The 26,839-nt window shown below is 43.9% G+C and overlaps 1 protein-coding gene across 1 annotated transcript in view; it reads right to left on the reverse strand.

Annotated features, from left to right (window-relative positions):
• The window catches only part of RAB27B (RAB27B, member RAS oncogene family), a 120,858-nt gene extending 105,303 nt beyond the window's left edge, over positions 1 to 15,555 (reverse strand). The window contains exons 1-2 of the mRNA XM_035100576.3: positions 15,427 to 15,555; positions 15,188 to 15,279 (exon numbers count right to left, since the gene is read on the reverse strand). The gene's annotated coding sequence lies outside the window, so the exon portion shown is untranslated. The remainder of the gene's footprint in view (positions 1 to 15,187; positions 15,280 to 15,426) is intronic.
• Between the last annotated feature and the right edge of the window lie 11,284 nt (positions 15,556 to 26,839).

A 26,839-nucleotide genomic window follows, 5' to 3' on the forward strand; every position in this document is an offset into this window, starting at 1 on the left:
ACCTGCAACACGGTGAGGTCCTGTTGCTCGGTCCCAGCTCCTGCCCACCTAGCAGTTTGAAATCACATAAAATTGCAAGTAGATAAATAGGTACCGCTCCGGCGGGAAGGTAAACGGCGTTTCCGTGCACTGCTCTGGTTCGCCAGAAGCAGCTTTGTCATGCTGCTACATGACCCGGAAGCTGTCTGCGGACAAACGCCGGCTCCCTCGGCCTATAGAGCAAGATGAGCGCCGCAACCCCAGAGTCGGACATGACTGGACCTGATAGTCAGGGGCACCTTTACCTTTATTGCAAGGAGGAGGAGAGGCTGAATAGGACACCTAAGTCCCAATTGTTTCAAGCTAAAAAAAAGGTTATCTGGGAGCCGGCCTGGGAACAATACCTGCTAGAGACCTTGAAGAGTTGCTGCCTTTTAAAATAGAAAATGGGTCAGTGGACTGACTCAGTATAAGGCAAGTCCATGTGTTCAGTAGCTTGGAGTGGGCTCCACAGTTCATGCAACAAATCCCTATTTGGAATCCTGCAAGTTCAAACCTGAATGTGTGGGCTAATGGCTTGCTTCTGCCGCATTTTATCTATAGTGAGCAACAGATATAATTTCAAGAAGGCTGTGATGAGGACGGGACAGCTGGATCAGAGACTGAAAAATTAATTCCAGGATTTCAATTAATTCTTCTTTTATGAACTAGCAACTCTACATTCTAAATTTGAAAAATGCAAACATTGCACGACAAGATTGTGGAGATGAGTAAAAGTTTCCGATGGTCATATTAATCTATTGCAGCGATCACCCTGTGACAACAGTTTAAGAAGAGCAAACAGAGCATTTTGGAGACTTCCGCAAGGGCGGGGAATGGGGGAAGATGGCTGATGGCATGGGAGGCAATATTATTACTTTATGGCTCCACAAACTGAAAATGACAATGAAGTCTGCTTCTGCAGAGTTTTGAACATTGTACATGGTATCGCTGTCTGGGTACAGGGATAATGAGAAAATTTACTTAGAAAGCACCGTAAAAACCATATAAAACAAGATTAGGCAGAGCACTGGGGGGAAATACTTCAAAGAACGGGAGGGGGGGTCTCTTATTGGCAGTACGACTTTTTTTTACACATCATCACCACCTAATTTGAAGACACAGGACAGCCAAACAGGAGAGCAGATTACAAAAAGGTTTGAAGGTCTCATGCTTTGAAACTTTTACGCATCACTGAGGAAGAGAATGGAGGGATTTAGAGGCAATATGAAGGACAACCACCCTTTCTCCTAAAGCAGAGCTGCGGTGTAAATAAATGTGATAAGTTAGTACCAGCTGTTCAGGTCTCAGAAGTGCTTTGTTGGATACCACGGTCTGTATATTAGGGGAAATTGCTTTGCAAAATAAATATGCATCTCTGGCAAAATTGCAAACAATAATATGTTTATTAAGAGAAGGTTGCACTGTCTAAATAAAGGATGAACATATGACGTAGCCTTACACTGGGTCGCCTTTTTTGTTCATCCAGACCCATGGGGTCTACCTTCAATGACTGGCTTCTCCAGTCTCAGGCAAACTGAATTCTTTCCGATTCTACTTCCTGAAACCCTGTTTAGACAGCGATGGATGGAGATGACCGGGACTTTCGAAAAGCGAAACAGATACTCTACCTGTGAGTCATAGACCCACCCCTCTCTGAATCTCTGCATGGATGTCTGTGTAGGTAAATCCCTTCTGTTGCAGGGAAAGCACTGCCTCCTCCCTGCCCACCTCCCAGTTCACTGCCCCTCACACACTTTTTTATTATTATTATTATTATTATTATTATTATTATTATTATTATTCCCCGCCCATCTGGCTGGGTTTCCCCGGCCACTCTGGGCAGCTCCCAACAGAACACTAAAAAGAGAATATAACATCAGTCATTAAAAACTTCCCTAAACAGGACTGCCTTCAGATGTCTTCTTAAAGTCAGATACAGGTAGTTGTTTCTTTCCTTGACATCTGGTGGGAGGGCATTCCACAGGGCAGGCACCACTACCGAGAAGTTCCTCTGCCTGGTTCCCTGTAACCTCACTTCTCTCAGGGAGGGAACCGCCAGAAAGCCCTCGGAGCTGGACCTCAGTGTCCGGGGCTGAATGTTTGGGATGGAGACGCTCCTTCAGGTATACTTTGACTTTAACATACAGTGGTACCTCTAGTTACGAACTTAATTCGTTCCAGAGTTCCGTTCTTAACCTGAAACTGTTCTTAACTAGAGGCGTGCTTTCACTAACGGGGCCTCTTGCGGCCGCTGTGTCTGTGTCACAGCACACGATTTCCATTCTCATCCTGGGGCAAAGTTCTCAACTCAAGGTAACTCTTCCAGCTTAGCGGAGTTTGTAACCTGAAGCGTTTGTAACCTGAGGTGTTTAGAACTCGAGGTACCACTGTATTGAACAGTGCTGCTTAGGTTTTTTTTTAACTCTTGGAAACAGCGCCAGGGCCAGCCAATCAGCTCTGTGCAAATCCAGTACCTGCAGCAAACTGGTAGAACAGGTTTCTCCTGAACGTCATCCAGGGCCGGGGAGGAGACTGCACAAATGTGTAAAAATAAGTGTGCTTTCATGGTGGGTCCACCAGTAAAAGAGATCTCTCCCTATATGCATGCTACAGTGTATATTTCTGGGATTTCATTTAGTAAAACAAACCCTTGTGACATGAGGCAGTTTAGCAATTGCAATGAGACTATTATTACAATGGAGAATGTAAATGTAATAACCAGCATTTCAAAGTGCCAGGAAAACGTGATGCAATATTTGTTCACTACCCAAGCTGATTAAATTCTGCTTCCAATGTTGAGAAACTTTTTAAAAAATGCTATAGAAAAAATAAAATGAGTAATTTAAAAAGAATGCCCTCTGATAAACAGATGGCCAAAGTATGGAGGAAAAGTAATGCCAATTCAAAGGAAGTCCAAAAAATAAGGGATATTGTTTAATATATGGAAAGGACATAGATCGTATTCATGTGCTCAATTTTTTTTACATGTATCCCTCTCCACTTCCAGGAACAGCCGCATGGAGAGAAGAAGACCAAGCTGGTCCCAGCCATCAGAAAGGAAACGAGCAATTGCAGGAAATTTGCACCCCATTCCCAGATGCTAGAAAGAACATTTGAATCTAACTACCAGCTGCAGGGGAGCCTGCTCTGGCCTAATTTATCGGTCACAGGACAAAAGGTTTTGCAGCAAACACTCTCACAAAGCAGCTTCCATAAGCAGTACAATACAATACACAAAATCGGAGTTGCAAATGCACAAAAGCACAACCAAATCTCTGGCAAACGTTCGGGTGAATATTCGGTGAGCTTTTGGAAAACATCTTTTATTACATGCTGATATGAAGGATGTTCACATAAACACATGCAAGGACTGGGTCCAAATATGAACAATTCACCTGGCCACCATTGCTCCACTTTGTCAGTAAGCAAGGTGAGAGCAAATAAAGAGCAGGGAGTGCCCAGTTCCCAGCTGACCAACAAGCAATCAAGGCCAACGCCTCTGTTTCTCAAAAGGCATTTTTCTTTATGTGTGGCAAACACATCAGCAGCGAGTTTATTATAGATCAGGGTTACCTGACGTCCCCGTTTCCCTGGGTCAGTCCCCGGATTTGCGAAAAAGTCCCCAGACAAATTCCCATCCCCGGAATGTCCCTGGATTTCATCTAATGTCCCCGAGAAACGCAGCAGCGGCAGTCTCAGCAGCCTGGAGCAGTTGGCTCTGGCTGGCTTCAGGAGCTACTCGGAAGTCCCCATATGATGGTGGTGCAGGAGCTCAAAGATGCAACTTCCGGGTTGCCTCCACTTTCCCTGATTCCAGCAACTAAGCTGTGAAGGGAGGCTTCACGCTGCCTATCAGAGCTTGCGTGCAAGCAGGAGGGGGCAGGGATCTCTCAGTTAGGCAACAGGAAGTCTCCCTTCCCAGCTGAGGGATCCCTTCCCCCTCCTGCTTGCACACAAGTAGGAATGGGATTGGGGCTGCTCCGATGGGAAGGGAGGCATCGCGCTGCCTGAGCCTCGCTGCCTCTTCCGCTCTCGGCCCTCCTTCTCCGCCTTCCATGCCTGACCCACCGTGCACTGCTTTCCCGCCACCGCCACCACCACCACTGCCCAGACTCATGGAGAAAGGCGGTAGAAGCCTCAAAGGAAGGGGAAACGTGGCGGTTGAGGTCAAGGCGGCAGCCACCCCTCTGCCCCCGCCATCGCTGCAGCATCAATGTCCCAAATATGTAGTGTTTGTTTGTTTGTTTGTTTAAAGTGTCCCCGGATTCATTTAAAAAAAAAATCTGGTAACCTTATTATAGATCTACATGAAGCCCCAGACAAAACCCCAGATCCAATCCAAAGTGGGAGCTTGGACTCTTGGCTATGCCAATGGCTATTCTAGGAAGCAGCAGCAGCGGCAGCCTTTTGAAATACCTGTTGTCTCTACACTACAAACTTGCCCTGATTTATTTATTTATGTTCAGTTAACCGTTTCGCAGTTGAAAGCAGGCTTGACAGCTGCTCTAGCTTTTACCTGCTACCTCTCCATGTAAGAAAGATGCTTTGTCTAAAGCGACCCTCTGCAGCCACGAAGTGGATGAGCAGAACATGAAGCAAGGATCTGCCATATTAGGATTTCCTTAAGCATCATATAAAACCAAATAAGCCTCACACTTTTAGTCAGTTTTAACCGAGAGATCAGTCTTTATCTCCTGCATAAACAATGCACTTCATTTATACTCCTGAAGAGAAAGTTCTAACATGGTCGCAAGACTGTCCGATCCTTTCTGCATTTTTCTTATCTAAATTCTCTTTCTTTCCTCCTTGGTCGTTTGGTTGCTTACCTTGTGATTCTTATTAATCACGCTCATAACAAGCAGCATAACTTGCAATTTAAGTCCCTCATGACCCAAATTCCTTTAATGAATGGCTGGATTATCTCTTCTATGTTAGTGGGATTCTGCCAAATTAAATTGGTCAGTCAAGCATTGGTCCAGACCATCCATAAGACACAAGGCAATCAACAAGGAATGTTTTCTATGGAAGACGCACAGGAAAGAGACAAAAGCTATCCAGCATGGCTCATCCAATGGAGCTAAAAGGACCAGTAGCTAGGGATGGATGGATCTGTCAATTTTAATTTCACTCAGTTTCTCTGTTTCCCCACTTTATGCTCAGTACTCTTCATTTCAGCATCAGTTTGAAAATTTATTTATTTATAGCGACAGCAGGTAGCCAATGAAAGAAATTCTGCTACATTGCTAGATGTGCTTCCCAACTATTGCTGGGCTGGGAGCAATCAGCTCTCACTCCTACTCTTGCTATTAAAGGATAGTGCAATGAAATAGATTTTTTATATATATTGCTGGGGGGCGGGGGCGGAGAAATGATAACATAATAATGTCATCTACACAGTGGCATTTTTGGAATATTTGATTAGAAATGACTGTAGTCAAATGCTATGCCGTTGCATAGAGACGGTATTTGACCAGTTACTTGATTAGAGTGTCAGCTAGAGTGAGACAGACTATTAGGTTGTTATAATTTGACTACCGTACATAGCTTCTTGGGGGGGAAAGCTCACAGATTTCAGTTAAAGGAATTTATTTTCCAAACTCAGGTGTCTTCTGCCATCCTAAGCAGCATGCCTCCTACCCAGAGTTGCTCAGGAATTCTAAGAAAGTAAAATATCCAGTACGGTTTTAAGATCAGTGGTTAAAATCAGGGCAGTTTTGAAAGGTCCAGGCTGCCATCTTCATTCAAAATGGTGTCCAATTGTATCCAAACATAGATGAAAGCATGCTCCTTGGTACTAGGAACCATCTTGCAAAATTTGCTTATGACATCTCAAGGAGTGTCCAAAGCACAGCAAAAAAAAATCATATATATTTATAGATATAGAGATACACACACACATATATGTATATATTCTTCGTGGCCATATCCTAATACCAAGAGGCTTAATATACTTCAGCAACTTCACACCGTTTGGTCAACAGCAAACCTGGCTCAAGGGCTCTACTAATGCTGTCCAACTGATGTTTTGCCTCTCCCCCCCCCCCCATTGTGCTGCTGAACGTGGCCTGCGGCACACTGTCGGCCAAGTCACATTAAATTGTTGTGTATTTGGATTCAGATAAGCTCTACTGAGCATCCTGAATTGCCAGAGCACACAGAGGAAACAGAGAGAGGAATGATACCCTAGCTTTTTTTAATTCTCAGCAGACAATGTGCCATTAAACTGTGTCCATTTGTTTAACAGTGAACCCCTTTCTTTCCATTCGCTCATTTTGGGCCAGCTACAGCACACCAGAGGAGCTGATCTGGCTCTCCTGCTCCAACCTTGCCGATGCTCTGCCCCTCTCTCTCACCATCCCGACACATGGCAATGACATCTCTGCCGGGAGGGCCAGGTCAGTGGTGCTGCCACTTCCCCCTCCACTGCCAGCCCAATACATTTTGCTGCCAGAGAGACAAAGCAGGAAATGGTCCCCCAACCTTCTAGCTCAAGGTCCATAGCATCCAAAGTTGGCTAAGTTATTTTGGAAATGGAGACAGGCAAATAGTGTTTCCCCCCCTACTTGAACAGCAAAATTGCAACAATAATAAATAAAACAACTTAACAATTTGCTGCCCTTGCACCCAAATCTACAGACTGGAGTAGGTTTGATTTGTTAATAGCAGGGAACAATAGGTGCAGGGAAAATAATATTCCCCAAGAAGTGATCTTTGAACACAGCCAACCCTAGTACACTTCAAATTTGGTTTTTGTAAGTGTCCTTGCAAGTTACTCTATCCCCTTTCAAAAGTTAAGGGGGTTGTTTGCTGAGGAAGACGGACAGGGAGACTAGCAACAGGGAGACTAGACAATGCCAGCAGTGCCCTTCAGCTCTCTATATTGGACAAACAGGCCAAACCCTACGCCAAAGGATAAATGGACATAAATCTGACATCAGAAATCACAAGACAGAGAAACCAGGAGGAGAACACTTCAATCTCCCAGGACATTCTAGACAAGATCTCAAAGCAGCTGTTTTATTACAGAAAAATTTCAGAAACAGTCTGGAAAGAGAAGTCGCTGAATTGCAACCCATTACCAAGCTTAAAACCATGGAGACACCTGGTATGAACAGAGACATAGGATTCTTATCTCATTATACATGGTCAAGCTTTCCTTAGCACCTCAGCCCTTGCTTTTTCCCCGCAAGACCAATTGCAGTCATTAACAGTCGTTAACAGTCATCAACAGGTTTACCACTCCTATCAGCCCATCATCCATTCCCATCACCCCCACCCCACCCCTCTGAATATACATAAGGGTCTGGTTACTTCTGTTTCAGTGTATCTGAAGAAGTGTGCATGCACACGAAAGCTCATACCAAAATAAAAACTTAGTTGGTCTTTAAGGTGCTACTGAAGGATTTTATTTTTATTTATTTTTTTAAGATTTTATGAAGGATGTGTTGCTGGCTTCGATGATGACACAACATCGTTTCTCTGGGCCTGAAGTCATGAGGCTTGTTACTTTTACTAGCTGTTACTGTGAAGACGCTGGGGAGCAGGGGAGATGTGGTACTTCTTCGTAATGTTTACTAAGGCCCTGTAGCACCCAGCTGGCACTAGTAAGGATCCTGCAGGAGACACCATGTGTGCCTACCTGGAAAGGACCCAGGGATTCCACATACTCATAAATGAAAATAACATTCATTTTGCCAGTAAGGGAGATAATTATGAAATTATTCCTTAAAAAAAATAGTTCTCCTATGCTCCTGCGAAATATCTCTGTAAACTGGGTAACGAATTCTATTTTTGAAAGTAATTTTCCAGCCATTAATGCATGGCCTATTTATTATTTGTTTCTTCCCTCAACATTTGATTCATAGCATGAGGGAGAAAAGCAGGATCTCACCCCAAGGAGCTTGCAAACTAAGATCTGACCATGGCAAAACAATAGCAGCTACCTAAGGGTTTCTGTCAGGGGGATGAGGGCAATGCTTTCTCATACCTGTTGTAAAACGTCAGTCTAGGCAGCAGCACCTCTAATTCTGATTGGCAAGTCAGTTAATGCAACAAACCTCCATCTTCACAGAGCACCTGTGGGAGCCATGAACATCCCATTCAATTGACAGTAACCTTATTAAATTTAATAGGAAGGAATCTGCCTTGCTGAATTAGCACTCCCAAATAAACAGAGGCTGCCAGGGAGATTTCAGGTCTATTTATGGTACTGTATTACCCTTGGGCGTCCCTTCCAACTCTACAAGTCTATGGTTTTATGCTACCTCTACCTAGTGTGATAGCACTTTTTAAAAATCCAAGGACTAATCAGGTTGTTTATGTCCTTTTAGAGATATCCCAGAAGTTCAGAATCTTTCATCCATTCATCCAGGAATTTAAGGGAAGGCTATTATTCTTATTCACAGAGTACCTTCACTGGAGTATGTAGCAATCTAGCATTTGTTATTACCGTAGTAATAACTGGAAGCAAACTCTGCTGCTGCTGTTATTTTTGTGCTTATAATGTTGTCCTTTCCTTCAAAGGATTTTGTGATGAGCTGTTGTTGGGGTTAAGTAAACAAAATTAGTTTAACTGAACTGAACATCTACCACTGCAGGGCTCACGCTATCCTAGTTTAGTTTCAATCAGTTCTGCACTTCAGTTTAGTACAGGCATCCCCAAACTGCGGCCCTCCAGATGTTTTGGCCTACAACTCCCATGATCCCCAGCTAGCAGGACCAGTGGTTGGGGAAGATGGGAACTGTAGTCCAAAACATCTGGAGGGCCGCAGTTTGGGGATGCCTGGTTTAGTACAATTATGTGCACAAAGATGTTACACTGGATGGAACAAACATCTGTCTGAGATTATGGCCATCAGGTGCATATCTTTTCAGCATCTGGACTCCAAACATGAGCCTCCATCCACGCTTCCATTTCAGATTTCATTAAGTAGCATGGTTAAGTGATTTCGATGGAGAAGCAAATATTTATAGTAAGATGAAAGAGATCAGTCATCTTTCCTTACAGAGTGAGAGCCAGGGTACATGAAGCAAAACTAACAAACTTCAGAGTTCCTCTGCACAAGCGTTGATTACACAAATATATTATCTCCCCCAACAAATGACCCTCCCCCCAAAATACAGTTGTATCCAATGCTGGCCCAGCAATGGGACTTCCATTTCCTCTCTCTCTCCCCCACCCACCGCATCTGATCAAAAAGGCCCCCAACATCCCAAAGCTGATTTTGAGGGTGTCTGCATATGGGCAGGTCACATGCCTGTGTTATGCATTCCACCAAAGATTGTTGGAATCATGGGAGCAGATGTTTGCTGTATTCTGTTTCCGCCCCCCCCCCATCTTCTTCAGACTTCTCTCAGCAAGAGGAGACATGTTTTCCTTTTGTTCTGCCTTACGCTTAATCAAGTAGGTTTTAATACACAACCTCAGCCTGGCTCCGTCTGCGTTTTATCTCTGCTGGACTCTGAATATGTGCTCAGTGTCTCCAAGACATGAGTCGTAATAAATCGCCGGGAAAGGGCTTTCGGAACTCCCTAGAGCTGCACGCTGATGGGAGATACGGGCTGGGTTTGTTCCAGCATTATGCCTGGGGGTCGTTCTTGCCCCCGGCTGACCCGACAAGGAACTCATACAGAAGTACATTGCATCAGCAAAGCTGGATATCGCCCATATACATTAGAGGGAGTGCCAGTCAAGTCAGTGCAGAACTATCCAAGCAGGGCCGTCTTACCCATTAAGGTTAGTGGTTCCCTGCACCACGGCGCCCGCCCATCAGGGGTGCCCAGCAGCGGGAATCCAGCTGCAAGGGCATGCTGGGCGGTGGCAGTGGTGGCTCTTCCTACGGCCAGCCATGCTCTCTCACTTCCTGCCTGGGAGAGGAGGCAGCAGCGGCACACAAAGCTATGCAGTGCCCTTCTCCCTCCTACCCGCCCCGCGGCAGTAGCGGGACTGCTGAAGAAGCCCGTGCGGCAAGTGAGCCTTGAGCTGCCCAGCGCAGGGGGCGGGGAGGGGGAAGGGTGCCAAGAACGTCGCCCCCCACCCCTTCTGCACCACGGCGCTGGATATGCTTAAGACGGCCCTGTACCCAAGTGAAAACAGATGGACAACCTGTGGCCCCCTGTCTTAATTTTGTGCATCTCCTGGCATCTTCCTCCTCATATTCTCTGGCTTTTTAAAGTGCCTCCCTTCTGTATACTTTCAGAAGAACTGGAAGAGGCAGTGTAGGGTTTTGTGTGCAAGTATGTATATATAGCACCCTGAGGTCCAGAAAGGAATTGCTTCCAGTTGCCTACCAGAACAGTAGCTGCATTGGTTTGTGGTCAGCACACGCAGAAATCCTCTGCCTACTTTCCTGAGAGTAGCCCCATTGAATCCAGCTTCTGAGTAGACTTGCATGGGAGTTCTAACTTCAGGCAGCCATGATGAAAACTGAAGCAGGGTGGTCCTTGCCATGGATTAGTTAAGCCATAGTGGGGATGTAAGGGTGATTCCCTACAGGGAGCCAGCCCCCATCATCCTGACGTCCACCTCACCAAGCACAAGGAGCAGCAGTGACTCTGAAGCAGCCAGGGGGGAGGGGATAGACTCGGAGGGAGAGAGAAGCCAGCGTGCGGAACGATGGGAAAGCTCAGGGGAGGAGAGATGTAGGCAAGGGCTCAAGGATGCTGGAGAGCCCTGCCACCGCCTTGACAGGGAGCAGACTAAGAGGAAAGTACTGCGACGCAGGTCAAGGGGGAGGCGTTTTGGGGTGCCCCGACTACTTTGCTGGTGTGAGAACAGACGTACGCCATTGCCAGATTCTGATTCGGAATGAGAGGTCATGTTTTAAGCTGTCTCTGCACTGTAAATACTTTGCGCAATAAAAGTTGTTAAAGACAAACTAGACTCAAGCGGAGTTACTCTAGAGTAGCCACAACAACCCTCTGACAGGTAATAATAATAATAAAGCTTTTCTGTTCCTGGCTCAGCCCATCATTAGCTCTGGCTCTGCCTCTCACCAGTACACACCCCTGACACCTGTTGGGTGCTGTTTGATATAAAGTTCCAATCATATCAGTACACATATATGATGTTGCTGTTTTCCACTGAGTTTACTTGCATCCTCATTTGAATTCAGGAATACTCCATCCTACAGTTATTTCCCTGCACTGCTCTGGTTTGCCAGAAGTGGCTTAGTCATGCTGGCCACATGACCCGGAAGCTGTATGCCGGCTCCCTCAGCCAGTAAAGCGAGATGAGTGCCACAACACCAGAGTCGTCCGCGACTGGACCTAATGGTCAGGGGTACCTTTACCTTTACAGTTATTTGAGGAACATTTTTTGTTTTTTGTTTTCTTGTTATGAAATTTTACCACCATTTTCAAATAATGCATGCTGTTCTATCTGGTCTGGACAATGTTTGGATAGTTATTTGGATCTGCAAATTGGTCAGAGCACAGAGTTTTTGAGTTATTCTGCAGGAAGAGCCATTCTGTGGTCCTGCCAAGCCAGTAGCCACAAGGCCATGGCTACTGCCCCATTACATGGCTGCACCTTTGGGCTCAACAAGAAAGATAACCAACAAAAACTGCTGCAGGAAGGAAAATTTTCTCATATAATAGGAACTTTATATCAAACCCAACCCAACATCTTCTTTTTTATTTCATGCTTATTGGCAATTAATGGGTTATCTTGGATGCAATATTTATCCTATTTAAATCGATGACAGTTCTCTTTGTTGTTTATTTAAAAATGTATCAGAATGGCACCCCTTTTCATTAACTATGTTTATTTAGGAAAAATAATCAAAGAGACATAGTGCCCCGACATAAATGGTTGACACAAAATTTAAGCAGCCGAATTGAATACAATATAGGCAACAGACCATTTATTTTTATTGTCAAGAGAAAATCTTGATTTTCTTTTGCTGCTCAACAACAGATGGGAAAATAGGAGTCTTATATCTAAAGTTTCTCTTATATGTGAATAAAATGATATGGACACATTAAAAGATGGAGAAACATACTGGCACATTAAAGGATGGAGACGTTTAAGTATATAATATACAACCTACAGCATGGGAGAAGCTATGGAACTGGGATTTGAAGTTTACAGCATGTTATACGTTGAAAGAAAACTACAGTATATGAAAATGATGTGCCGTTGGTAGTTAACTCCCAGTAAACTAGCTAATATGTACAAAGCAAAGTAAAATACATGCTGGAAATGTAAGGAAAAAGAAGGCACCTTTTATCATATGTGGTGGCCATATAAAATACTAAAAGAATTATGGGAGATGATATATAGTGAATTTTCAAAAATGTTTAAAATAACTTTTTCTTTAGAAACCCAAAACTTTTCTTTTAGGAATTCTAGGTGCCGAAATTCCAACGGATCAGACAAAACTATTTATGTACAGATAGCCGCTGCTGCTCGGATGTTACTAGACCAGAGAAGGAAAGAAGATAAAGTCCCTACCAGAGAAGAATGGCAGATGAAGTTGATGGATTATGCTGAAATGGCAAAAATGACGGGAAGAATCAGAAATCAGGGGGAGCAAAAATTTAATAAGGAATGGGGAAAATATATAATTTACCTTAAAAACCATTGTAAACAATTAAATTTATTAGTAGGATTGGAATAACTTGAAGTTTAATGTTGAACTTCCACAGTCACTTACGGACTCACTGTTAAAACCATGTTTATGGAAGACAATCTTACTCAGCTACGAGTGATCGCCGAGGAAGAAGAAGAAGAAGAAGAAGAAGAAGAAGAAGAAGAAGAAGAAGAAGAAGAAGAAGAAGAAGAAGGAGGAGGAGGAGGAGGAGGAGGAGGAGGAGGAGGAGGAGGAGGAGGAGGAGGAGGAACATTTAATGCAGGAGCAAAACATTATACAGTGGTACCTCTACTTACAAATAACTCTACTTACGAATGTTTCTACTTACGAACGGAGCTCCGTCCGCCATCTTGGATGCAGTTTAGATAGGATTTTTTTCTACTTATGAATTTTTAGATAGGCATAGCTGCCAAGTCCGGGTCGTAAAGATCCGGGATCGGCAGCGCGCACATGACCGGAAGTCCGGGATCGGCAGCGCGCCGGCGCCGGAAGTCACTTCCGCGCATGACTGGAAACACGTAAAAGCGACTTCCGGCGCTGGCGCCGCCATTTTCTGATGCCCATAGAAGGGCAAAGCGCCACCGGAAGTCGCGTCACGCAACTTCCGGTCATGCGCGGAAGCGACTTCCGGCGCCGGCGCCGCCATTTTCTGGTGCCCATAGAAGGGCAAAGCGGCACCAGAAAAATGGCCGGGTAACAATTGCATTCTCCTCCACAGTCATAGCTGCCAAGTATCCCAATTTAAGGGAAAATACCGGGATTTTCCGCCAAACGGGAGACCGCCGGGAAACGGTAAGAAAAAAGGGGTTTTCCCGGCGGATACGGGATACTTGGCAGCTATGTAGATAGGGTTGCTTCAACTTACAATTTTTTTCTCCCAATGCATTCCTATGGGATTTGACTTGCAAATTTTTTCGACTTACGAATGTGCGTTCGGAACGCATTGAATTCGTAAGTAGAGGTACCACTGTACAAGGACCCACAAAGGGGAGGAGGGAAGTCCAGGAGACTCTTCAGAATTCTCTTTTTATGTTGGTTGTTTGATAACTGTTCGTAAATTTCAAAATCTGGGAAAAAAAAACCTAGTTTTTTTAAAAGAGACTTGTTTAAGGTTTGTCAAACTATCCCTCTGCCATCAGGTCCTGTTAAAACCACAGTGGTAGCTTCTAGTCAGGGGTGGGGAACCTGTGGGCCTCCAAATGATGTGGGACTACAGCTCCTATCAGCTCCAGCAAGCATGGTAAAGGGTCAGGGATGATGGGAGTTGGAGTCCAACAGCATATGGAGAGCCACAGTTTCTCCACCCCAGAATTACACAATGGCAGCTGGTTCAGGGCTGGTAAACCACAAAATGGCTGCAAAGCAGCTGGGAGGAGCTGTGATTGACAGGGTGGTGGGCTCAGTTCCTTTTCCACCCTTTGGTTTCCTCTACCCCACCTGCTTCCTCTCAAGTTAGGGTTCTTGCTGCATGGCTGGGGAAAGAGGCAGGGGGAAGGTGGGCTGCAAGGAACAACAGTGGGGAAGCACACCTCTTTCCTCTTGCCACTTCTCTGCTGAAAATGACAACATACCCCAATAGTTCAGATCCGCTGATCTAACTCTAATGCCACAAATCCAGCTTGACTCCCTTTCTTGCAGAGATAGCCACTTGTAACTGAACCACGCCTGCAAGGCATGATGCACAGAACCAAGAGGGAGCAAACTTAAGCATGTGAATAAGATTTGCTTCTGATTTAACATGCAAATAGTACGCCTCTTGTTGCAAATGAGTGGTATTTTGAGGGAGAGTGGGGTTTAAGCAATGATGTTGCTTGTCTCTCAACATGCAGGCCTGTGATGTGATTCTTTATGAGGGTATTTGTTGCTTCTCTGTTTTCATGTAAACTAGCCTGACATATGGTTTTCATAGAAGTGCAGAGTTGAAAAGAACCCCAAGGGTCATCTAGTCCCAACCCCCTGCAATGCAGGATTGGACCCTTTCACCTCTACAGCACCACTGATAGTCTTTTTAAAGAACTGTCGTGCCATGGCACAAAATCGCCAGGTGCTTTTCTTGGGGGTGAGGTTTGTCTTAAAATAAAAAATTGGGCCCCTTTGGAATCTGGCCCACAACCTCGGGATGTCAAAGTAGTTTGAATAAAAACTATTTCATTTCACTGAGGACAATGGAACCAAACTGGAATAAATTCAAGTATTTTGGTTTCCCACGCTCACTAGCTCCTTCCTGGTCTCAGCACAAGTCATTCCTGTTCCTTTCAGTGGCCACGGAGAACACAACAGAAAAATAATAACGATAATTGCAAACAGAAAATCATCTCTGACCATACATAAACAAGAAAAAAAAGAACATGACCCATACTGGACTTTGCAAGGACTTTTTGTTTGTGTGTTATAACAAATATAATCATTTTATTTCATAAACTGCCCCCACAAGAGGACTGGAAGGTTTCTAGAAAAAGGGGATGTGCTTTGTTTTGGTTTGAGGCTTGGTGTGTGATTCTTTTTGCAAAAGATGAATGTGCAAAAGCAGTAGTAACAAGCTATGCAGGGGGGATGATATAAAAGCTACTTACACTTTTCGGTGTGAAATAATCCCTCTGGATTCTGCCAGCTGGGAAATAATTAGCCCATTTCTTAACGGCACTGTTGCTTCTGTCTGCTCTCTCTACGGACGCAAGAAAACACAGGTATGAGAGGAGGGAGGGGAAATGCTGCCACCGGAGTTCTCCCGCTGCAGCTAAACTCTGCTAGGCTCTAATAAAGCAATTGGCAGGTTAAGGATGCTGAGGACTTCAAGCAGATAAACAGGTACCTTGGCTTTCAAGAGGCAAAGGATGCTCCTGCGGCTGCTACCCTTCGTCTTGTGTAACAGCGAGAGCCTCTCAGTCTCTGTACCGCTGACATGCTACCAGCCAGCATTTCAGAAAAGGCGTCTGGGAGGTCCTAGTGCCAGGGTCTGCAGTGTCGCCTTGTTGCAACCCGGCTCCTGGCATGTTTTCAGACAGCTCCAAGTTGCCACGGAGAGCAGAGAAAAAGGGATCAAGGGCTTAAGTCGGAAGAAGGCTAACAACTCAAAATCAGCCTTGCACTCTACAATCCTACAATCCTATGGTTCTACAAAGCAAGAGGAGCACCTTTCTTTCTTTAAAAGAACAAAACTCAGTGTCTGCTCTAGTGCTGAAGAAGACAAGGGTTCGCTGTCCAAAGAAAAATGGTTTTTCAAGATTCACAAGAGCTGCAGAGTACTTTTGGGTATGCATGCAAGGATTGTGGCGCAAATTTTCTTGGAATGATGGGGTGTTACAGAATAGAGTCTCACATTGTTTTATTCCCCCCCCAAGGCACATCAGGCATAGGGAAACTGGCTGTCCAGATGTTGGAGCCAAACTTATTGCTGAAAGGCAGGGGTGGGGCACCTGCTTTAGACCTATGGCTCTTGTTTGCGTACAAATCCCATCAGCTCCAGGCAGCCTGGCCAGTGGTTAGGGATGTTGATAGCTGTAGTATTCCAATATCTGAAGGCCCACCGGTTCCCATCCTTGGGCTATGCAGATAATCGTTCTTTCTTTTTCTTTTTTAAAAAATTGAGTGCTGGAGATGGGGAACACATGCACCCTCTGATCTAACAGAAGGAAACACATACTAATAAACAACACATGTGCTATAAATTTGCTTGGGCACCTGATCGAGATGAAGGTTTGAGAAACAATAGTGTTTCGTTGTTGTTGCTGTTTGCAAAATACATGTTGAAATATTTGGTCATAAGAGTAAAAGAAAATTACTATAAATTAGTTTGGAGATGGTATTTAACATCAGTCAGATTTAATAAAATAAACAAAGAATATTTGATGTTATGTTGGAGGGGATGCCAGGAAACTGGAAACTATGTTCACATGTGGTGGTGCTGTAAATATGTACAATTTTTTGCCCAAAGGGTGGAAATCACTGGGTTAAAGCTAACCGAAAATCTATAGGTAGCATTGTTATTGATTGACGATGGGGTAGAAGGTTCGCAGGCTATGAAGGACTTGCTCACAAATTTATTGACAGCTGCACAAATTATTATAGCTAGGAAGTAGAAGGGGCAAGCAGAATATAAAATGGAAGAATGGTGTAAAGAGGTGTGGAATATAGCTATTAACGATCAATTAACATGTGCCATTAAGGTAAGACAGGGAATTTGCAGGAGAAATGATTCTATTTTTTTTAAAAAAATATTTTTATTAATTTTCCAATTAAAACCAATTATATCACATTCAATATTTCAAATTATACACATATATATATCAATCAAACCGAATGTTATGCCAAATCATCTAAAGAATTTTTTATTTGGGTTCCCATGCTTCAAGAAATTGGGAATTCCTCGCAACTGTCCACTGCCGTCTTTTTTCTAAAGTTCAAATCGTCCTCCAAGTTCATAATAATCCAGATCTTCCCCTTACAGTCACATAGATGTTTTCCACTTTCATCCGATTGTTTCCCAGCCGCTGAGATAAATATCAAACAAAGTTTCACAGATGTTCTTTCTCCTGTGTGAGTTAATCAGTCCAGCCTCCCCATAAATCTTCTTAATGGAGCTCCTTGTTGCGTCGAAGCAGCCCGAAGCAGCGCCATCTCAAAAAGCTCAAATCACTTTCGCTTTCTCTCATAGCCATGAAGATTCACGATCATTATAGAATTTACAGCTTTTTCAGGCAGGAGACCCAAACATCAAACCATAAACTCTTGGTAAATTAATGGATCTCCTTGCCCTATAGCTGAACTTAGCTTCAGGTCGCTGCTCCAATTTAAAGTGCGTCACAACTCATAAATCCTCCGAGCGCGTCCAGAACTCCTTCCGCCCGACTAGGGGGAGGCTTTTCTCATCGGCAACTCCACATCTTTAAAAAAATATGCTCAGTAACAACAGTTATAAAGTTCAACTCACACAGTCTTTTGCTTCTCTTTCACTCCAAACAAGCCAGGACATCGCGTCCGGGAAGGTACGAGGCAACAATATGAAGGAAAAAAAAATAAAAACTCGCTTCCCTTATCGCTCCGTCCCCATCAATCCTTCTTCCAGATGCAGTACAATCTTTGACTCCTCTCCTTTCAGCAGCATAAATTTCTCAGCAGTAAACAGCGCTTCTTCCCCTCCTTCTGAAGTATGTCCATAGATTTAAGCCTAATTATCTTCTTTAACCATGGAAATCCCAGCCATGCAGATTAGCGTCCGGGAGTCCTGGCCCTCGTAAGTGCTCAGCCCAAGCTCCCCCCACTCCAAAAACAGTCGGAGTGGGTCTGGGGGCATCGCGGGCCAGCGGCCCCTCTCCGTAACCCCCGGAGAGGGTAGGGGGTTGCCATTTACTCCCCTAGCAACCGCCAAATTCCTTACGAAGGTCAGAGAGATGGAAAACAGGTCCGCCATTCCTGCAGGCGGAAACCGGAACCCTGCAGGAGAAATGATTCTAAGGAGATATGGAAGGTGTTTGTAGAATTTGTACTGTTAATACGGAAAGAGGGTCAAACCATTGCAAGAGGTCTTGAAATTTTGGGAGGTTGGATATTTACAATGGAATGGTCTTGGTGGTGGGGTGCACATTTTTATTCTTTTTGGTTTATGATTATTACTTATTTTCCTAAAAAATACAACCACAACCACAACCACAACAACAACGAAATAGTTGGTCATTGCTCTGGGGAACAGGTAGCTTTGCCTCCTCCCCTCTCTATTTTTGAAGCATGAGCACTCGTATGGATAGGCAACATTCTTAGGAATACAAAACACTGTTAAAAACAGCTCCAAAACTCCTCAAAGACATGTGTTTATTTGCATCGATACTCTCCAACAAGCACTTCTGATTGTCACACCAAAACGTACACATGTCTATTGAAGCAGCAATCAGTTTGTTCAGCTGGCTACAAAAATTGGCTAAACCTGAGGAAGAAAAGAGTTGACCAGAAGTTTAACAACAATAATAATGACAAACATTTTAGAGACCGCCCCCAAGCCTGAAAGGCTATAATCCATACATGCTCTGGCATAATAAAAGAAGGCCTCTTCTCATTTATTAAAACCACTGCTCTTTTTTTAAATCACAAAATTGCATCCATCTTCCCTACTTCCCATTATTTTTCCAAGGTCGCTACATATTTGTCATTTATCTGTGGTGTATCAGTCCCATAAGGCTGAAGTTTTGGAATACTGTAATTTCTCTTTATTGCGGCAGGTAGACAAGACCCACCCTGCCACACACAATATTTCTCCTGACTTGACTTACTGCATCCTAGCTTTTCTATGTGCTTTTAGAACTGACAGCTCGCATGATTAGTTTTACTCTTTTATTAGTTAAATTCCTTCAGTAGCAGCTTAAAGACCAACTAAGTTTTTATTTTGGTATGAGCTTTCGTGTGCATGCAGACTTCGTCAGATACACTGAAACAGAATCCACCAGACCCTTATGTATATTCAGAGGGTGGGGTGATGGGAATGGGTGATGGGCTAATAGGAGTGGTAAACCTGTTGATGACTGTTAACAACTGTTAATGACTGCAATTGGTATTGTGGGGGGGGGAGCAAGGGCTGAGGTGCTAAGGAAAGCTTGATCATGTATAATGAGATAAGAATCCTATGTCTTTGTTCATTCCAGGTGGCTCCATGGTTTTAATCTTGCTAATGAGTTGCAATTCAACGACTTCTCTTTCCAGTCTGTTTCTGAATTTTTTCTGTAATAAAACAGCTGCTTTGAGATCTTGTATAGAATGTCCTGAGAGATTGAAGTGTTCTCCTACGGGTTTCTCTGTCTTGTGGTTCCTGATGTCCGATTTGTGTCCATTTATCCTTTGGTGTAGGGTTTGGCCTGTTTGTCCAATATAGAGAGCTGAAGGGCACTGTTGGCATTTGATGGCATACACAATGTTAGAAGATGAGCAATTAAATAGTCCTGAGATGGACTATCTTTTTTTTTAAAGGAAGATTAGATATGAATACTTAGTTATGCTGCATTAGTCTTAGGCTAATGTCTCTCCCACCCTGCATCCCCACCCCAAAATATGAGTATTATACACAATAAATTGCTGCTGTAGACCACAGACAAACACAACTCTCTCTAATACGGCCATCAGAATAAGATCCGCTATTTGACTATTGATTCAAAACCCTGAAATGCATTTTATATAATTGACTTTTTATTTCTATTCTTTGTATATCGTATTGTTGTTTTATTGCTATGGCCGATGGCTGGCGCAAATAAAGATTCATTCGTTCGTTCTCTAACACGGTGTAATAATGATAGATGTACAGTGGTACCTCTAGTTACGAACTTAATTCGTTCCGGAGGTCCGTTCTTAACCTGAAACCGTTCTTAACTAGAGGCGTGCTTTTGCTAATGGGACCTCTTGCTGCCGGCACACGATTTCCGTTCTCATCCTGGGACAAAGTTCTCTTAACCGTTTGTAACTTGAGGCACCACTGTATTTTCATTTACATCGGCAGGGCTTTTTTTTTTTAAAAAAAAGATTAACACATTTTTCAAAGAAAACAAAGACTATTTAATATTAATTTGTATAGAGATATTACTTTTCTCTGGATTACGGCTAAATGACAATCTTAACAATATTAATGGCATTGATTTGTCTTAATATTAAAACCAATATGGTTCCCCCCATTTTTAAATGAATTTTTGCGCATTATATGTTTTTGTAGTTATATATTAGCAATGGGACCATGATTTTGATGATGGTGAAGACGACAGTGAGGATTATTTCAATATTTCATTCCTGAGTCACTTCCCATAAGACAGTTTAAAGCTACAGAACATACATAAAATCAATTAAATCCAGTATAATTGGATTTGTATTCACCCAGGCCTTTGGTTGGGTGGATGCCTTTCCTCCTCCTACACGACAGCAATGAAAATTACTTCTGAGTAGGCATGCATAGGATTGCACTGCCATGGTAATATTAATGGCTTTGCTACTAACTTTACAATAACATTGTCCACAGCAAATAAAAAGCAAACCAATGCAAAAATCCAGGCTTTTAAAAAAATCCAATAATAAAAAAAGACCTGTGTTAGAGAGGGCATGAATTCCTGCCACTGTTTCTGCCTTGTGTTTCGACGGTGGGACACTCACACTGGTGCCCAAACAACTTAAAATCATGAATTTTTGCACCGTTTTCTTGTCAAAAGATTGGAATCAAAATAAGTCTCATCCCCAGATTCTGGATATTATTCAACTATGTTTTTATTAATAAGAGTTGTTGTTGTTGTTGTTTAGTCATTCAGTCGTGTCCGACTCTTCATGACCCCATGGACCAGAGCACGCCAGGCACTCCTGTCTTCCACTGCCTTCCGCAGTTTGGTCTAACTCATGTTCGTAGCTTCGAGAACACTGTCCAACCATCTCATCCTCTGTCGTGCCCTTCTCCTTGCGCGCTCAATCTTTCCCAACATCAGGGTCTTTTCCAGGGAGTCTTCTCTTCTCATGAGGTGGCCAAAGTACTGGAGCCTCAGCTTCAGGATCTGTCCTTCCAGTGAGCACTCGGGGCTGATTTCCTTCAGAATGGATAGGTTTGATCTTCTTGCAGTCCATGGGACTCCCAAGAGTCTCCTCCAGCACGTGAACATGACTAAGTTAGGCCCGTTAATTTAAATGGGTCTTCTCTGAGTAAAACAGTTGAATACCACCTTCTGCCTTAACTTTTTAAGTTAACCAGCAAAGCTGCCTTTTCCTACAGCAGCACATCGGCTGCTGGAAATCCACTCAAAAGCAGTAAAGTAAAAGCACTGTTCTTGTGGTGAGATTGGGGGAGTAAAACCAAAACCACTTGCCTTTTACGTAGGTCAGGGCTTTCCAGACTTTTCATGTCGCTGGCACACTATTTAGACATGCATCATTTCGTGACACAGTGATGCAGTTTTGCATCATTTCACCACACAGTAATTCAGTCCTTCTAGCAAATTGGAGGTTAAACTAACCCCTTTGGGGAGTGTTCGTGCAACACACTCACACACTGCAGCCAACACACTAATGTGTCATGACACACAGTTTGGAAAGCTCTGGTGTAGGTGGATCATCATAGTAAAAAAGGTAAAAATGAAAAAAAAGGTCAAGGACCCCTGGATGGTTAAGTCCAGTGAAAGGTGACTATGGGGTTGCAGCACTCATCTCGCTTTCAGGCTGAGGGAGCTGGCGTTTGTCCACAGACAGCTTTCTGGGTAATGTGGCCAGCATGACTAAACCACTTACTGTGATGGAAACCAGAGCGCACGGAAACACCGTTTACCTTCCCGCTGCAGTGGTACCTATTTATCTACTTGCGCTGGCATGCCTTCGAACTGCTAGGTTGGCAGGAGCTGGGGCCGAGCAACGGGAGCTCACCCCATCGCGGGGATTCGAACCACCGACCTTCTGATCAGCAAGCCCAAGAGGCTCAGTGGTTTAGACCACAGTGCCACCCGCATCCCTTAGTAGCGCAGGGGTGAGGAAACCCAATAAGCAGCAACACAAAGCAAGTGGTCTTCATCAAGCCCTTTCTGTCACAGAGGGATCACCTTAGAATGGGCAACTCCTTCTCAGCGCATGCAGACGGGTCTCTAGGCAAATCACAGGCTGCTCAACGGCCATCTTGTGCATCCAAAGTGGTTCAAAAAGCCAACTGCCCTAACCTTCTTGGAATGGAATTTATTCAAATGAGCCTGGCAGGGACTGAGCTTGCATTTATCCTTATATCTATTGAAATGCAGAAGGAAACATTGTGTTCTGCAAAGCACCCAACCCTTCCCTCGTTGCTCTGGGTTAATAGATAAGAGTCATGGTCTTAACATGTCAACTCAACCTGCTGAAAAACGCCTCCACATTAGCGAAGCATTACAGCGGTCTGCAGCATTTAAATCACTAAAGGTATTTTCTTGGTAAACACAGAGAAATTGACACAACATGCATAATTCAGGGTTGTGCCTATCCAAATTCTGGTAACTGTTTTCTGTACTGGTTGAAACTCATCCCCAATATTGGGAAATGATCTATAATGAAATGAAGAAGATGCTTAAAATAACCTTTGTTTTTTTAAAAACCAAAACCCAGAAGCTTTGCTACTAGGTATTACAGGAGTGGACTTATCAAAATCACAAAAGAACTTACTTATGTATGCAGCTACGGTCGCACGGACATTATTAGCACAGCTTTGGAAAAAAGAAGCTGTCCCAGCTAAAGAAGATTGGCAAATTAAGTTAATGGAATATGCTGAAATGGCAAAAATGACAATGAAACTAAGAGGAAGAGACGACAATGAATTTAAGGAAGAATTGAAGATGTTTATTGCATATATACAGAAGCATTGTACACAGGTTTAGCAGGGTTTTTAAACTACTTGTAATTTGTTATGAATGGATAATAGGTAATTTCATTGGTTTTCAAATTTAACAATGGACATGCGGTGTGTTGATAAATAATAGAACCAAGGCAGGGACTAGACACAGGCATCCCCAAACTCGGCCCTCCAGATATTTTGGGACTACAATTCCCATCATCCCTGACCACTGGTCCTGTTAGCTAGGGATGATGGGAATTGTAATCCCAAAACATCTGGAGGGCTGAGTTTGGGGATGCCTGGACTAGAGGGGTCAATTTGTTTTGTTTTGTTTTTGTATTGTTGTTATTTTTATTGTTGTTATTTTTGGAAAATTAATAAAATACCTATTTTAGGAGATTTCTGAAATATGGATCACTCTGGGGCCAAACTATCCATGTCCAGAAATGGCCACACGTACTGAACTGGCACACCCTGACCAGAACCCTGGATCCAAGAAGCATCTACCTGCAGTTTATTGGCCCTCACCCAGCCCAGTACCAACTCTGGGCACCATTTTAGCACCTCCATAGCCTCATCTAATCCAGGTGATGGGACACAGTGGTAGTGCTTTGAATGCAGAAGGTCCTAGGTTCAATCCCTGCCATCTCCAGGTAGTGCTGAGACCCCTGATTGAAACTCTGGAGAGCCACTGAAAGTCAGTATAGACAGTGCTGAGCTAGATGGACCTATGGGTCTGACCTGGTGTACTTTATTTAATCCACCATATGCTTGTTATACTTTTATGTATACTGCCCAAGATACAGTGATACCTCGACAACCGAACGACTCAACTTCCAAAGATTTAGACTTCCGAAGTCGACAACCCTGGAAGTCTTTTCCCCGCGTGCGTGTTCTACGCTTGCACAGAAGTGGTGCACACGGTCGGCGCATGTGCAGAAGTGCAAAATCGTGCTTCACACATGCGCAGAATGGGCGCTTCAAGAACCGAAGACTTCAACTTATGAAGACGGCCGCAGAACGGATTGTCTTTGTAAGTCGAGGTACCACTGTAGTGTACATGGTTCACCCCTCCCCATCTTAATTGCTATGTTTTAATTGATTTAACTCGCCCTGGGACCTTAGGGAAAAGGGCAAGTAATAAATTGAATAATAAATAATTTTAACCACCCTGTGTAGTAAGTTAGGCTGAATGGCCCAAGGTCACCCAGTGAGCTTCATGGCTGAGTGGGAATTTGAACCCTGGTCTCCCAGGTCCAACACTCTAACCACAACACCACACATGATACAAGGCAGAATCCGCTGTGGTTCCCAAGCTTTCACTGCTGCAATTATTGTGGTATGAGGAAACTTTTCATTGTTAGGCAGGGAGGGTCATCCAATGAGCTGTCTTCCTCTAAAGTTGACCTGCTTCACAGTTAGAGCTATGATCAAGTTGAGATTCCTGAATTTCAGGGGGTTGGACTAGATGACTCTCAGGGTACTTTCCAACTCTACAATTCTATGATTCATCCTTTCAAGCGTGGCCTCCTGGTCCATGCCTATCTGCAGCTTACTGTACCATCTCACGATACAGAAAGAGGACGACTTGTATCCCCACTTTGAAATCTCCCTACACATAGAAAGCCAAGCCAGATGTAAGGGAGAAGTCTAAGCCCAGGCCACGAGAGGACTATACCACGTGTTCCTACAAACATTTAAGCTGCCTCTCAGTTACCACTACACCAGTTGCTTCTCTTTGTCGTCATGGCAATTTTCCACCCCTCTGTTGCCATGCAACCATTTCTGAGCAACACTTGTATGTACATTTGATCTGTCTGGCTTTATTTTTATTTCACCCCCACCCCAATGCATTTATTGGCTTATATTTCACAAGTGGGTTCTTTCTACAGCTCAGCTTCAAAATCGGGAGACCTTATTTTCTTGTTGAAACACTTAATAGGGAGATTTCTGTTGTTGTTGTTGTTGTTGTTGTTGTTGTTGTTGTTGTTGTTGTTGTTGTTGTTTTAAAAACATCTCAGCTTTCTTCCATTTAATGCTACCTTCCTGTTAATGTTTTTGCACTACACTGACTTCATGGTCACAGCACTCCATCAACCAGCCTGAGTGGGTTCTTCTTCCCGGAAGAGCAAAGCCACTTCTGTTTATCATGAGAAAGTGGAACCTGCGCCAAAGGTAGCTTATCAGATCGGGATGGAGGCAATGGCCTTTCATCACTTCCTGTATGTTCCATAAAACCAATTATCAGGGAGGCCACCTTCTCCACACAAGAGTGCAGCCTGGTCAAAACTGGTAAGACCTAGTTGAGGGGGAACCTAACGCTGCGTGTTAGAGTGGAAAACAACTTTGTATAATGTTCAAGGAGGACTCTGATGGGTTGAGCAATTTGCATTTCAAGGGCCTTGGTAAGATGAAGAGGCTGTGAAGCAACAAGGTGGCAGAAGCTAGCTGGCCAGAGGACAAACAGCTAAGATGACAACTTTGTCCTAGTTGAAAGTTCCTGCAGACTCTCTGAACTCTATCCTGCAATGTGTTACTGAATACCGTCTGACTGATTGGGATTTGGTGTGAGACGCCATACTTGAATGCCCAAGGGAAACTTCTCCCATAGTAGCCTGGGAACATCTTAATTTCTAAACTGGTTTTTGGGGGGTGGTTGTTTAAAGAGAATAAGAAGAATGTCACAGCCTGGCCGTGGCATAGTGTGGTAGGGGGAGGCAGAGGGGCTGTTGTAGAGAAAAGAGAGCAGCAAGCCAGATGTTTTTGTTTTGTTTTGTTTTTTGTGGAACACAAACTGCAGCAGAATGGAAACATTACTGCATTGGGTGGATACAAGGCCTTTATACACCTGTAGCTGTTACACAGTTGTTCCCTCAGGCAGAGGACTTTAGGTTGGCCATCTCTAAGCTGTTCTGCCTTCTCTCTCTCTTAGGGCAAGGTGGTCCTTAGGTAATTTTGCAATGGCAGTTGAGAGAGGGAAAGGCCATCTCAACTAGAACTACTGATGAACAGCGTGAATTGCCCAATGACTCACAGCTGAATATATAAACTGCTTCCATTACTCAACATTGTATCTGAGATTATATGAAGGTTTTATCTTGAGTGACTCATTCATTCCCAACAGTCCTCGTGACAATGGATGTAACATGTGTGAATGTAGTCTATAGACTATCTCAGATCCACAGCTTAGTTGCCATTTCCTATTACTCTGGAAGTAAGTTGCACTGAGTCTTCAATAAGACTTATTCCCAATAAGTGTGCATAGAATTGGAGTTTTAGTAAAGCGACGCCAGCTAGTCAGAAATCATGTACAATCTTAATCAAAGACACTGTAAGCCCCCAATGCAGCCAGCTAGGTTTAGCAGTGTGCCACCATCATGAATATGAAACAATAAGGGTGCAAAGCATAGCCTTCTCTCTAAACAGACTTCCTGACAATGCCATGCAGCTAGTCAGTTTCATAGGTGCCAAGTTCTAGATTGAAAAATCTGGGATCAGCAGCACCGCGGCACCGGAAGTCGCTTCTATGCACTTCCAGACATGTGTAGAAGTGACTTCCGATGCCGCTGTGCCCATTTCCAAAATGTCTGCAGCGCCAGAAGTCGCTTCTACGCACTTCCGGACATGCGTCGAAGCGACTTCCGGTGCCGGCGCGGCACCAGAAGAACATGATCCCCGGCAGGAGCTCCGTAATCCGGGGGAATACGGGGTATTTTGCTATTCGGGACACCTGCAGGAAACGGTAAGAAAATACGGGGTTTCCCGGGGAAAACGGGGTACTTGGCAGCTATGGTCTGATTTGGTCACATGATGACGTCACAAAGCCAGATGAGAGTGAAGACAATGCTGCCTGCCTGTACTCTGAATAATGGGGGGAAGTGCCACAAAACTTATCTACTAAAAACCTCTCTGCTACAAAGGAGAGGTG

This window comes from Zootoca vivipara, chromosome 10 (assembly GCF_965207765.1).
Source record: "Zootoca vivipara chromosome 10, rZooViv2.hap1.1, whole genome shotgun sequence".
Taxonomy (NCBI): Eukaryota; Metazoa; Chordata; class Lepidosauria; order Squamata; family Lacertidae; genus Zootoca; species Zootoca vivipara.